The sequence below is a fragment of the Polypterus senegalus genome, chromosome 2, assembly GCF_016835505.1.
Source record: "Polypterus senegalus isolate Bchr_013 chromosome 2, ASM1683550v1, whole genome shotgun sequence".
Lineage (NCBI taxonomy): Eukaryota > Metazoa > Chordata > Cladistia > Polypteriformes > Polypteridae > Polypterus > Polypterus senegalus.
Genome location: NC_053155.1, coordinates 287,490,253 through 287,503,199, shown reverse-complemented (window position 1 = coordinate 287,503,199; position 12,947 = coordinate 287,490,253). Strand labels below are relative to the sequence as shown.

At 44.1% G+C, this 12,947-nt stretch overlaps 1 pseudogene; it reads left to right on the top strand.

The window, feature by feature from the left end:
- The first annotated feature begins 10,619 nt into the window (after nucleotides 1-10,619).
- Nucleotides 10,620-12,610, top strand: LOC120523966 (annotated as a pseudogene).
- Nucleotides 12,611-12,947: the final 337 nt, after the last annotated feature.

The window sequence follows — 12,947 nt, the reverse complement described above, 5'->3', positions numbered from 1 at the left end:
AATAACCAGAACTTATCCTTCACAAGATTATTATGTCCAGTTACAGTTAACACCAATACCATAGTACATTAGCTGGTTTTGTCCTGTCTATTAATTTGCAGTAAATAGTTCTCAGAATCAAAGTATACTCATAGGGTGAGTGATGCTTGGTTTCTTCAGACACATGGAAAGATTTTTCATAAGCACTTTCTTTTCCTTGCTCAGGAGGTCTCCTTCTTCACCTTTGGTCACACTTCCTGGTTGTGGGTGGTACTGCAGTCTTCTCTTCGAGGGTTTTACACAAAGTGTCCTCAGATGCTAGGAAAATTGTGCCTGCTAAGTCAACTGGTGATCAGTCACCGATTATCGTTATCAAGGCAAGCGTGTGGTTTATGTACCATCTCTCTCTCTCTTGCTTCTGTCCCCGCTGTCCATCAGTAAGGTTGGATTAATGACAATCTTGTCCAAACTCTAATGCAGATGAGTATGCCACCTTTTCAGTCCAGAACAGTTGCCCTCTATGATTAAACGGATGGCTTCAACCTCTGTCTTGACCACACCCTGTCAGCTATGGGCTCTGGCTGTGAGCAGCCCAGTTATGGCCAGGTCAAGTTGTAGCATAGTGTGAGAAGAGCAATAAGTTAGTTTAAGGGATTTTAAAGGGAGGAATAGAGCTTGTGTTATTGTCTTCTTGGGAGCACATAAGACCATCCTCTTGGGTGACTACTGGTGCAAAGGTGTGTCCATCAGTGTTACTCATCCTGGAATTATGGTCCTTTGTTCAGAATCCAAGTCAATTATTTTTGTGAATTTCCCCTTGGGATCGATCTGTCTATCTGTCTATCTATCTATCTATCTATCTATCTATCTATCTAATCTATTTTGCTCCTTACAGAGTGATGTCCCTCGTGGTTGCGTGGTCTGGAGTTGACTGTCTAATCAGATATGGTTGCAGATGCTGCATTCCAAAGGGAGGCCCAGTCAGGCAAACTGAGATTTTTTTGCTGGTGATAAGAGGGTCTGGCAACTGTTTGCTAAGCAGGACTTGGGTTCCAGCCTGATAAAATACATAATGCTAGCCCGTCCTACAGTACATACAAGATATTGGGCCAGTTTCTCAATAACGAATGTTGAGAGTCTCACTTGTGCACTTCTCACTAGTCTCTCACCAAGCTCTTTTGTCCGTTTTTTGAAAGCTTGCAAGAAGGTTGGTGAGAACCAGGAATCTCTCACTGGTGAAACAACACCACGCCTCAGCAAACCTTTCCTTCAACTGGTATGGTTGGCTAAAGTTTTGGTGAAAGCAGCAGTTTAAAATGGAGATCCAATGAGAAACAATGAAAATGAAAGTATAAAATGAAATGGGCATTCAGAATATGAATCTAGGGCAGTGCTTCTCAATTATTTTCTGTTATGCCCCCCCTAGGAAGAAGAAAACATCTTGCGCCCCCCGCGTGACTATAAATAGTATCATTTGTCTATAAAATTGTTATAAGTACACCTCTGCATAACACTGTATCCTTATTAACGTATAAGAGAATAAAAAAAGAAATATGGACCAATTTACAACAAAGAATAGCTTTATTAAATGTAACAGAAAAGATTTAAAGTGCATTCTAAATTCAAAAAAAATTTAAAATAAAAATAAAAAAGCATGTTCCCCCGAGGTCAAGCGTGGGCGCCAGACCGATACGTTGGTATCAGGGAAAACATTAACCAACCAGTGCCATCACTTATTTTTGTAGAATATTGTAGGGCATCACCTGATTAATGCAAATTTATGTAGCTCCTGGCCATTTCCCGACAACATTTATTTCTCAGATGATTTGCACATTAAGGGAAGGAAATCCATCCATTTTCTAAACCCACATGTTTTGAACAGGCCTTATAGACACATCATTTGGAGAATGTGTCTTCTACAGAAGAGAAAGGAACAAGGATAATGTTCTTCACTGACCTCACTATTTATATGTTGTTTCTTGCAGTCAGACATGCTCCAGTCGCCATACCAAACCATAATGCAGCTGGTCAGAACACTCTCAAACATGCCTCTCTGAAATGTGGCGAAGCTGGCTTGCTTGAGTCATCCAGAAAAGTATAGTCTCAGCTTGGCCTTTTTAGTTAAGAAAGTGGTATTGTTAGTCCATGTGAGGTTGTCAATTATGTGCACACTGAGGAAGTTGGCACTCTTTACACTCTTCACAGAGGACCCATTGATGCAGAATGGTAGGTCGTCAGTGTGAGTTTTTTTATGCTGAAGTCAACAATTCATTCTTTAGCCTTATCAAAGTGAAGTGATAGATTGTTGTCTCTGCACCAAATGGCCAGCTGTTCTATCCCCTCTCTATTTGCCGACTGGTGATTCCAGCTTATCAAACCAAGCACAGTTGTTTCATCAGTGTAGCGATGGTTTACCTAAAGTCAAGTGAGGCTGTACAGTCATGAGTTGGCAGAGTGAAGAACTGAGGACTGAGCTCCCAGCCTTGAGGAGCTCCAGTATTCAGGATGATAGAGCTGGAAGTGTGGCAGCCAATCTGAACTGACTGGGGCATCTTCTTCAGGAAATCCAAGGTCCACTTACTAATGGAGGTGTTTGCCCAAACCCACTCAGTTTCACAATCAGCTTCTGGGGAACAGTTGTGTTAAATTCTGAACCAAAGTCCATGAAAGTTCATTTTAAACTTAATTTTACCTTTACGTAGTAGCATCCAACCCACTTAGACCATTTAAAAGGTGTGGGACAGCCTGTCCCTGCTGCACTGGAAACTAAGGCAGTAAATAGCACATCTCCCTCATTGGACTAATTTGATCTTCTTAAACTTAAACTATCATACAGACTGGCACTCAGAGTAAGTCAACATAACTCATTATACTTCTAAATTTGTAAACTTTTAGCAGATCTGATCACAATCATCCATTTTACCTGTAGCTATAAGACTGTTATTAGATGATAGCTCGTGTAATGAAAGGCACTATACCAGCGCTCAACCCGACACAGACCGACACAGGAGGCACACTGGTAAAACAAATAAATGTTTTTATTTTTTTTTTCTTTGCCTTTGGGCAACACCTTTCCCAGTTTCCCACAGGCACAACACAGTCCCACAAGCACAGTACCACACAATACTTCTTCTCTCTCTTTTTTTCCACCACTCCTCTCCAGTAAGCTTTGTCTCCCTCCTCCCGACTCTGGCTCCTGGAGTGGTGGCTGCCGGTTCCTTTTATAGCCCACCCAGAAGTGTTCCAGGTGTTTGACCCATTTCCGGCTGCATTTCCGGGTTTGGCGGAAGAACTACCCACATGGGCTCAGGAACCAGTGAAGCGCCCCCTGGTGGCACCCCTGGATCAAAACAGGGTCGTAGAGAACTCCATCTCCCATGGAGCCCTGTGGGAATCCGAGGCACCACTGCCACCCAGGGAGGCTGCCATCTAGCGTCCTGGGGGAGGTACTGATCAATCCATGCCTGTTCCCCCTGACCATATACTGTACAGAAGAGTCTTTCTGGTAGGGCAAGGGCACTGGCTGTTCGCCACACCCGTTACCACCAGGATAGTGAGGAAATGGAGCCTGGAAACTGGAATGACTTTGAATGACTGCTTCCAAACAAGGGACTGAGAAATGATGTGAAAGCCATTTAGGGTGTACTCACCCTTGCAATTAGTTCCGTGCCTGAGCATGTTTGTCCACTTGTGACCGCTCCCAATGTCTAGCTTGTTTGACTAGCATGATCGCTCTGTGCCGAGCCAGCTGGCCCGCTTGGAAGAGGTGGGCTACAGCACAGTTCGGTAGGATTCTAGAAGAGTGTGATCGCTAAACGTGCCTGAGCATGGATCACAGACATGATGATATCAATGATGCAACGTCATTTCATTCAATACCATTTGAGTTAAAAACAGGTTTTTATTCTCACCGTATAGATTAATGTGAACTAAAGCCTATGAAAGTCTATGTAGTTGGCAAGAGAAGCTGCAAATTCCTCTCTTAACATCATTTGTCTCCATTAAAGTCTTCTTGTACCAGGGTGGTCCAGATCTAATTATGCAGATCCAGATCGTCTGGATGACTTTGATTCCAGTTCGGCGCAAAGACGATTTTTCATGTCATCAGTTTGCACACTTCTTGATGGTCCGGGACTTTTCGGGTGATTTTCTATGTAATAAACTTAATAAGTTATAGCGTAATGAAAATTGCATAATTAGATCTGGGCCACCCTATATGTGCAGCACGACTAACAGCAAAATGTTGTGCTCCACACTCAAATCTGTACGAAGGCTGAATATTATCCCGCCCCACAAGACTCCCAAAAAAAACCATAAAATAAGGAAAATCACTTTGACATGCATGCAGTCACTCCATGTTCGGATCTTGTTTCGTATTTACACAAAGTTGCATGAAAGTAACGAAAACGCGCCCAGGCCCAGAACGTGAAAGTACAGTGTGAGTGCAGGCGAGTGGGGGAGTAAGAAAGGAGAACAATCGTGCTGAGGCATGGTATGGAACAAACGTGCCTAGTGTGAGTATACCTGTAAGAATGATATTGAGGGACTCCGTCACTTCGGTGTTGACACTGTGGTACCCTCCCAGACAGTGTGCCGCGTCCCAAACAAAATGCCCAGGATTACTAAGGAGTTAAAAAGTCTCTCTTTTGCTGGATATCTCTACTGATATGGACTGAGTAATGTGTCATGAACAAAAGGATAGCACATCATTCAATGAAAATGTTAATAATCAACCTACAGAGGGCTGAATTCAAAGGGAAAAAAAGATGCAGCCGGCTAGTCCATTTTGCCGAAATGCCATTGCAGCAACTCCAAATCATACTCAGTAGTTTGTATGGTCCCCATATGCTTGTTTGCATGCTCCTAATGAGATGACGGATGGTGTCCTTGGGTATCTTCTTCCAGATCTGGACCAGGGCATCACTGAGCTCCTGGACAGTCTGAGATGCAACCTGGCGGCTTCGGATGGACCGTAACATAATATCCCAGAGGTGTTCTATTGGATTGGGGTCATGCGAGTGAGAGTGAGGGCCAGTCAGTGGTATCAGTTCCTTCATCTTCTAGGAAATGCCTGCATACTCTGGCCACATGAGGTTGGCATTGTCGTGCACCAGGAGGAATCCAGGACTCACTGCACCAGCATAGGGTCTGACAATGGGTCCAAGGATTTCATCCTGATACCTAATGGCAGTCAAGGTGTCGTTGTCTAGCTTGTAGAGGTCTGTGCATTCCTCCATGAATATGCCTCCCCAGACCGTCACTGACCCACCACCAAACCAGTCATGCTGAATGATGTTACAGGCAGCATAATGTTCTCCACGGCTTCTCCAGACCCTTTCACGTCTGTCACATGTACTCAAGGTGAACCTGCTCTCATCTGTGAAAGGCGCAAAGTGCCAGTGGTGGACCTGCCAATTCTGGTATTCTATGGCAAATGTCAATCAAACTCCACGGTGCCAGGCAGTAAGCACAGGGCCCACTAGAGGACGTCGGGCCCTCAGGCCACCCTCATGAAGTCTGTTTCTTATTGTTTGGTCAGAGGCATTTACATCAGTGGCCTGTTGGAGGTCATTTTGTAGGCTCTGGCAGTGCTCATCCTGTTCCTCTTTGCCCAAAGGAGCAGATACCGGTCCTGCTGATGGGTTAAGGACCTTCTATGGCCCTGTCCAGCTCTCCTAGAGTAACTACCTGTCTCCTGGCATCTGCTCCATGCCATTGAGACTGTGCTGGGAGACACAGCAAACCTTCTGGCAAAGGGATGTACTGATGTACCATCCTGGAGAAGTTGGACTACCTGTGCACCCTCTGTAGGGCCCATGTATCACCTCATGCTGCCAGTAGTGACACTGTCCATAGCCAAATGCAAAACTAGGGAAAAAACAGATGAGGAGGGAAAAATGTCAGTGGCCTCCACCTGTTAAACCATTCCTGTTTTGGGGTGTCGTCTTATTGTTGCCCCTCTAGTGCACCCCTCAATTTCATTAACACCAAAGCAGCTGAAACTGATTAACAACCCACTCTGCTACTTAACTGACCAGATCAATAGCCCAGAAATGTCATTGACTTGATGCTATTCTCTGTTTAAAAACTGGTCCCTTAATTTATTTAAGTAGTATTTGTAGTTAATTATTGAACCTCTGTAGAAAGTCAGGAGTTTTAACATTCATTTTTGTGCATGATTTTTCCTGTTAGTTTATTTCTAAAATTTTACTGTTGAGTTTCATTTCCTAGGATTTCAGCTGTGCTTGCTTCTTTACTGTATATTGTCCTGTGTAGCACAATCCCCCGTACAGAAGGAGCCTCTGTATTTAAGGCATCAGTCAGCTCTTAATGAGACCACAACAGACATTTAAATCATTGTCATTAGAAGGCTTTCTGTGTCACACAGCCAAACAGGAATGGAAAAGTGTACCAAATGTACCGTACATTCCCAATGTTGTGAACTTGAGAGGTTCAAACTGTTGTTTTATGGGGATATGACAACATTCACCTTCCCATAGGAGCTTTCAGTAGGCAGCAACAACTTACTAGATAGTCAGAAAGAAATGCTATTGGTACGAAACCCTCCAAAAATGTAATATCCAAACAATAAAAAACAAAAACATGTGCAAAAGTTTGGTATTCATTTTTCAATATTACCAGTAAGGTTGAGCAGCCGTTCTTAATATCAGGATCCACACGAAGACAAAAGCCTACCCCACTCATCTTGAAAGATGTGACTTCATGTTGTGGACAGCATTTGCTTGTGCTTCTTGGCAGTGAGTCGTCGTGCCGGAGGATGCTACGTTCCTCCTAATTTCACAAGCTGATTTTGAGAGAGTGCTTTTTAATAAGACCAAGGTTAAGATTGTAGTGAGAGTGAGAAGAAACTCGCTGCATACAAATTGGATATAATTCATCCGAAACCATAGCAACCCGGGAATAACTTATAACTTAAACAATGATTCGGGTGTATAAAACACAGCTTTTGCTCCCGAGTTTAAAAAAAGATAAAAGCCTATTACGCCTCACTAGATTTGGTGTTTATTTCGGGGAGATGTGCCCTTGCCTATTAGACACTGCTTGTCTCAAGTAATAAATGCACGAGCTTTGCTTTTTTTTCCCAGAGTCTTTGTTTTACCTCTGACGTCTCTTTGCATCTCTCCTGATTAAATAAAGCGCATGTCAGGTAGAAGTAAGTAATGAATGGCCTTAAGGAGTTTAAATATAGACCTATCAGAATGAATTAAAATATCATCCTGCTCAAGCTAAGGGTGTACTGGAAAGAAGCAACACTTCGGATAAAAAAAAAAAAAAAGAATATGACATGGAAGAAATGTGATCTCATCAGGAAACTTGTGCTTTTTTATTTGTTTTTTATTTGGTGTCAGTTGAGAGAAAGTGAAAATCAGTGCTGTTGAACTGCTGGATTAGTACCATTGTAACTAAATTCTGGGACTGTTGTAAAAGGCAATATTGATTAAAATTCAACAGAAAAATAAAAAATGTCATCAACCGCCTTAAACACGTAGTTTAAAATGATTAATTGATTCCTTTATTTTTCAGAGCCAGCTGTTTTTCACTTTACAGGGTGTGACGGTCCAGGTTAGCTCCACTCTCCCAGGTTGCTTTTGGGGACCTTCCATCCCGGTACCATCAATAGTCTTAGGCCAAAATGAGCTGAACAAACGATGACACACACACCCTGCAAGGCAAACAAAAGTGCAAAGAGTGCAGTGCTTGACCCTTTAAAGGCAATAAATAAGTAATCTATAAAATCAGTGAAACGTGGGAGGTTTACAAATCCATCAAATAACTTGCGACGAGACAAGACTTTTTCCCGGGGATGAGATGTGATCTTTTGAAGAGATCACTTCCCGCAAAATGGACAAGTCACGTCATACTTACAACCGTGATACACACGCAGAGCAGGTTAGTAGGAAATGGAAGTAGGAAAATTCAAAAGTCTCAAAAAATGAGAGTAAAGATCGCATTAGCGCAAACAAACTGAAAATATTACTCTGGGAAATAACAGAACAGCAAAAAGAGATAGAATATTCAGGTGCTGTGCAGGCTTTTAAATGATCGAAGCTCCGCACGAGATGCAGATCACACGGCACGGAAGCAGCAGCAGCAGCAAGCCAACAGCTTCTCGAGCAAAGAAGAGGTGAAAAAAACACCTGTTACTTGTGTCCCAATGTATCACCGTTCAAGAGGGGTTTTGGAGGAGTGACCACATCTCCTTGGGATGTGCTCAACCCCCCACTTCACAATGGCGCCTACCGCTGGGTTTGGGTGGCAGGGGTAGGCAAGTGAATTGCAGATCACGCATGAGGGCAGCAGTAGCACGCCAGCAGCTGCTTGAGCAAAGAGGAGTTAAAAAAAATGTGTTTGTTTCTCATTGTATCACCATTTAAAAGGGGTTTCAGAGAAGCGGCCGCTGGCAGACGGGGAAAAGGGATGACGAGCAAAGCGAGCAGGAGGCGAAGCCCCCTAGTAAACCATAAGAACAAGGTTAAAATCCAAGGCAGTTATTTAAAACTCACAAAGCCCCAATGCTTCCATCTAAAATTGACGTGTCCTCTGCTTATTCTACCTGGGCTCTTTCTGCCACAGGAGACGTCCTCCCGACAGGTGCAGTCATCCAATACTTGGCCCTTGGCATCCATGGGGTGCCACGCATGTCTCCTATCACCTGCCCTTTGGTGTCCATGTGAGACACCGCATATCAGGTTGCTCCAACTCCCTGGCAATCGCTCTGTAGGAGCTCCCCTTCTTCGGCTCCAGGCTCCTCTCCTCGAGTCTCATTCTTGACGTCCTGCCTGTGATGGTCCAGGTTGGCTCCATGCTCCAAGTCACATTCAGTAGCCTCTTCAACCCAAACTGTCAGTAGTCATAATCAAGATGAGCCGGGCAAATGAGGACACACACATGCAGCAAGGTGTAGGTGCAAAAAGTGATTAGTACTTTTATTAAAAACAATCCAAAATAAATTGTTCAATAGTGCAGTTTAAAATCTTCTTAAATAAATAAATAATCTAGAAACTGGGGTAAATCCCAAGAGATTCAGGTTAAACTCTTTAAAATGGATGTGCCCTGGAGCCAGCTTCTGAAAACCCTGAGGAGACATCCCACCGACTGGCACTCCCACCCATCAATCCAGGCTCGGGTACCTGCTGGCTGCAGGCACCAAGCAAAACTCCCAATCTGAACCTCATTTCGCTCCCTTTGTCTCCTGCTAACTTTTCCTGGACTGACATGGAAGGCTGCTGAGAGAAATCAGGTTACTCCAGCTACTATAATGTTCAGCCCAATCGACCCTCTTCAGCCCCCTAGGGTTTCTTCCTTCTGGCTGTCTGCCTCCAAACTCTTGCACTTCCTTGTACTGGACCTGCCACCTTCGTCATTACTCTGTATTGTCTCAACCTCCTTCTTTCTGTTGCTCTCTCCCCGTCTTTCATTTTCTCTCTGTTTCTGAATCCGGACTCATTTCTGAACTCCCCCTCTGTTCCGTGCAGGCTCCTTTTATCATACCCTGACTGACTGGCATGAGTGTGACACAGAGCCACCTCCGAGGCGTGAATGAGACACCTGACTGGCACTCGCTTCTGCACGTATTTGCACGATCAGCCAGGCACCCCAACCAACCCTAGAGTTGCATACACCCGCTCTCGAGCCTACACATTCTCAGGTACGATTATTTATTTAAAAACTGCCTAACGCCACGGACCACTTATCACACTGCCTCCATTGTCAACAGCATCGGCTTCCCTCGACCCTGCCACTCAATTTTTCTGCCATTAACCTCTAATCATTCCCTTCTTCTCCTCGCGTTCTCTCTGTTTCTTTCTGTTCCTTTTGTTCTGTCCTATTCTTTTTCTATCAGCTGTGCAGGCTCTTTATTTCTTAAGCTGGGTGCAGGTGTGATAGTCCGTCCACTCCGAGGTATGAATGTGGCACTCGACTGATCCGCTCGCTTTTGCATGAATGCGTAATAAGTGCAGCACTGCAATCAACCCCAGAGCAGCGCCATCACCCACCCCAAGCCTGCACTTTACCGGGTCCTGATTATTTAAAATCCACTTATTACACAGGGTCATGGAGAGGTAGGAACCAACCCTGGATGAGATGTTAGACCGTGAGAACACCCCCATGCACATACATGGGAGAGCTGGGTGACAAACACCATACAGATTTGGAATCTCATTGGGTCCCTAAAGTTATGAGTGTGACAAATGTAGAGGGCGTACCGGACACAGACAGTCGCAGGAGGCACACTGATAAAACACAAATATTTTATTTTCTTTTTCTTCACCTGTGGGAAACGTCTTCCCCGGTAATGATAGAACAGACGCAGGCAAGCTGCACCGGACTACTTCGATTAAATGGTCTCTCTTGATCCCTGAGGCACACAATATGTAATATTCTGCATTTTTGAATTGTAATTGCCAAAATATATGAAGAATGATCTTCCTTTGGTGTATAAAATTGAATCCATTACAAATCTGACACTGACATACAGAAAATCTGATTATTAGTTTGACTAATAATAATGTTTGCTCCAAGATGCCTCCTGATTGAATAATTATGGTTAGTTAGCATCTCTTTTTGGCTCCTATTAGACTGTAAAGACATGGTGGACCCTGCTAAGCCCTGTCGCCATGCTTTTGTTGGCTGCTCGTTCAGGGGCTTTTGTACCTTACTTACAAAGCACCGTGTTTGCTGTTGCTGGACTACTGAAGCCTTTGGCTCTTGGAGTTGTTGTTCAAGACTAAAAGGTGTTGCAGGATGTAAAGAAACAATTCCTCTGCCGTGAGTCCTTGAATGGGCAGTGCACAAAGACTGGGCCCGTTGTCACCACTAGCCTGAATGGTTTCTCCAAGGTCCAATATGCATCACAGTCCCTGATATCTCTGACTACAGAATATCTGATGTCCAGGATGTGAGGAAGTCACCATGTGATAGCAGTGACAACAGGAAAGCATTCTCTTACCTGCATGGTCATTGGAGCAATCTCTGTAGTTACTGTGGGAAGGCAAGCAAAATGACATGTTGTATTGGCTAACTAAAAAAGATTACAATATGCAAGCTAATAGCTTTCATATTGAAATCTTTTTAGTTAGCCAATAAAAGGTGTCATTTTGCTTGACTTCTCACTATAGCACAACCCACCAATGTCTGCTCTGATTGATATCTGAGAAATCTGGAGGCCACATCAAGACCCTGAACGCTTTCTCATGTTCCTCAAACTTTTCCTGAATGGTTTTTCCTGTGTGCAAGGGCTTATTATCCTGCTTAAGTGAGGCCACTGCCATCAGGTAATACCGTTGCCATGGAGAGCTGCAACAGTCTTTAGGTAGGTGGTATGTGTTAAAGTGACATGTACATGAATGCCAAGGCCCAAGATTTCTCAGCAGAACATTGCCCAGTGCATCACTGTGGCCTTGCCTTTTTCCCATAGTGTATTCTGCTACCGTTCACATGATAAAACAAAAACAAGATTTATTAAACCACACCACCTTCTTTCTTTGCTCCATGGTCAAGATCTGATATTCACATCTTCATTCGGTGGTGGACAGAGGTCAGCATGGGCACTCTGTCCTGCCTACAGCTACGCTGTCCCATATGCACTCTCTGTTCTGACACCTTTCTCTCAGTATGTTTTTTTAGAAATTTATGCTACAGTGGTTCTTCTGTATGACTGGACTAGACTTGCTAGCCTTCGCACCACATGAGCATCAATAAGTCTTGGGCACCCACGACCCTGCTGCCCAGCCACTGGTTGTCATTCCTTGGACCACGTTTAGTAGTTACTAACCACTGCATACCAGGAACATGCTGACCTAGTCGTCTAGCCATCACCATCTGGCTCTTGACAAAGTTGCAGAGATTCTTACACTTGCCCATTTTCTTCAGGCTTGCCTCGAAAGCTTGTATATTGTAATCTTTATAGTTAACCAATAAAAGGTGTCATTTTGTTTGACCTCTCACTACATTCATAATGGCTAACACGGTACAACACCCTAGTACTGTAGTTATCGCTTATACTGTAAGACAATAGTCACTCAGTTCATTTCCACTCTGAGTGCTTCTGCTGATGTATTAGCTATGTCCAAAATAAGAGGTCAAGCTTTCTGAAATTCCAGAAGGAAAAAATATGACGTTCAAGTGTAGGTGAAAAGCACTGTTCATATGTCGCAGGACTCAAAAAGAAATCGAGCAGAAAGCTGCTGTAAATCTGGCAAAGCTGAGAGACCCCAGCATGATGTGGATGATTTTGATTGGTGTGTGTATTCACCCTGGTTGTGTACCAATTGCTACTGTCTCTGTCATGGCTCTTATTATGATTCTCCCACAGTCCAAAGCCATGCAGGTTAGGTGCATTGGCGATCCTAAATTGTGTGTGCTTGGTGGGTGTGTGTGCGTGCCCTGCGGTGGGCTGGCGCCCTGCCCGGGGTTTGTTTCCTGCCTTGCGCCCTGTGTTGGCTGGGATTGGCTCCAGCAGACCCCCGTGACCCTGTAGGTAGGATATAGCGGGTTGGATAATGGATGGATGGATGGTAGAATAAGGAAAGGCCATGCAGCTCTCAATCTGGAGGTGCCTTTTTATGATTTTCTTGAAGATGACCTTGTAGTGGTTGGCTAGTTTGAATCTCCATCACCTTCCCAGCAAGTATGTGTATAATTAAAACTAGGGGGCTTCGCTCGCCTGCCCCGTGTTTGGTTTACCGGATATACAATACAATACAATACAATTTATTTTTGTATAGCCCAAAATCACACAAGAAATGCCGCAATGGGCTTTAACAGGCCCTGCCTCTCGACAGCCCCCCAGCCTTGACTCTCTAAGAAGACCTCTCGAAGAAAAACCCTTGTAGGGAAAAAAATCGATGAAACCTTGGGAAAGGCAGTTCAAAGAGAGACCCTTTCCAGGTAGGTTGGGTGTGCAGTGGGTGTCAAAAATAAGGGGATCAATACAATACAGTACA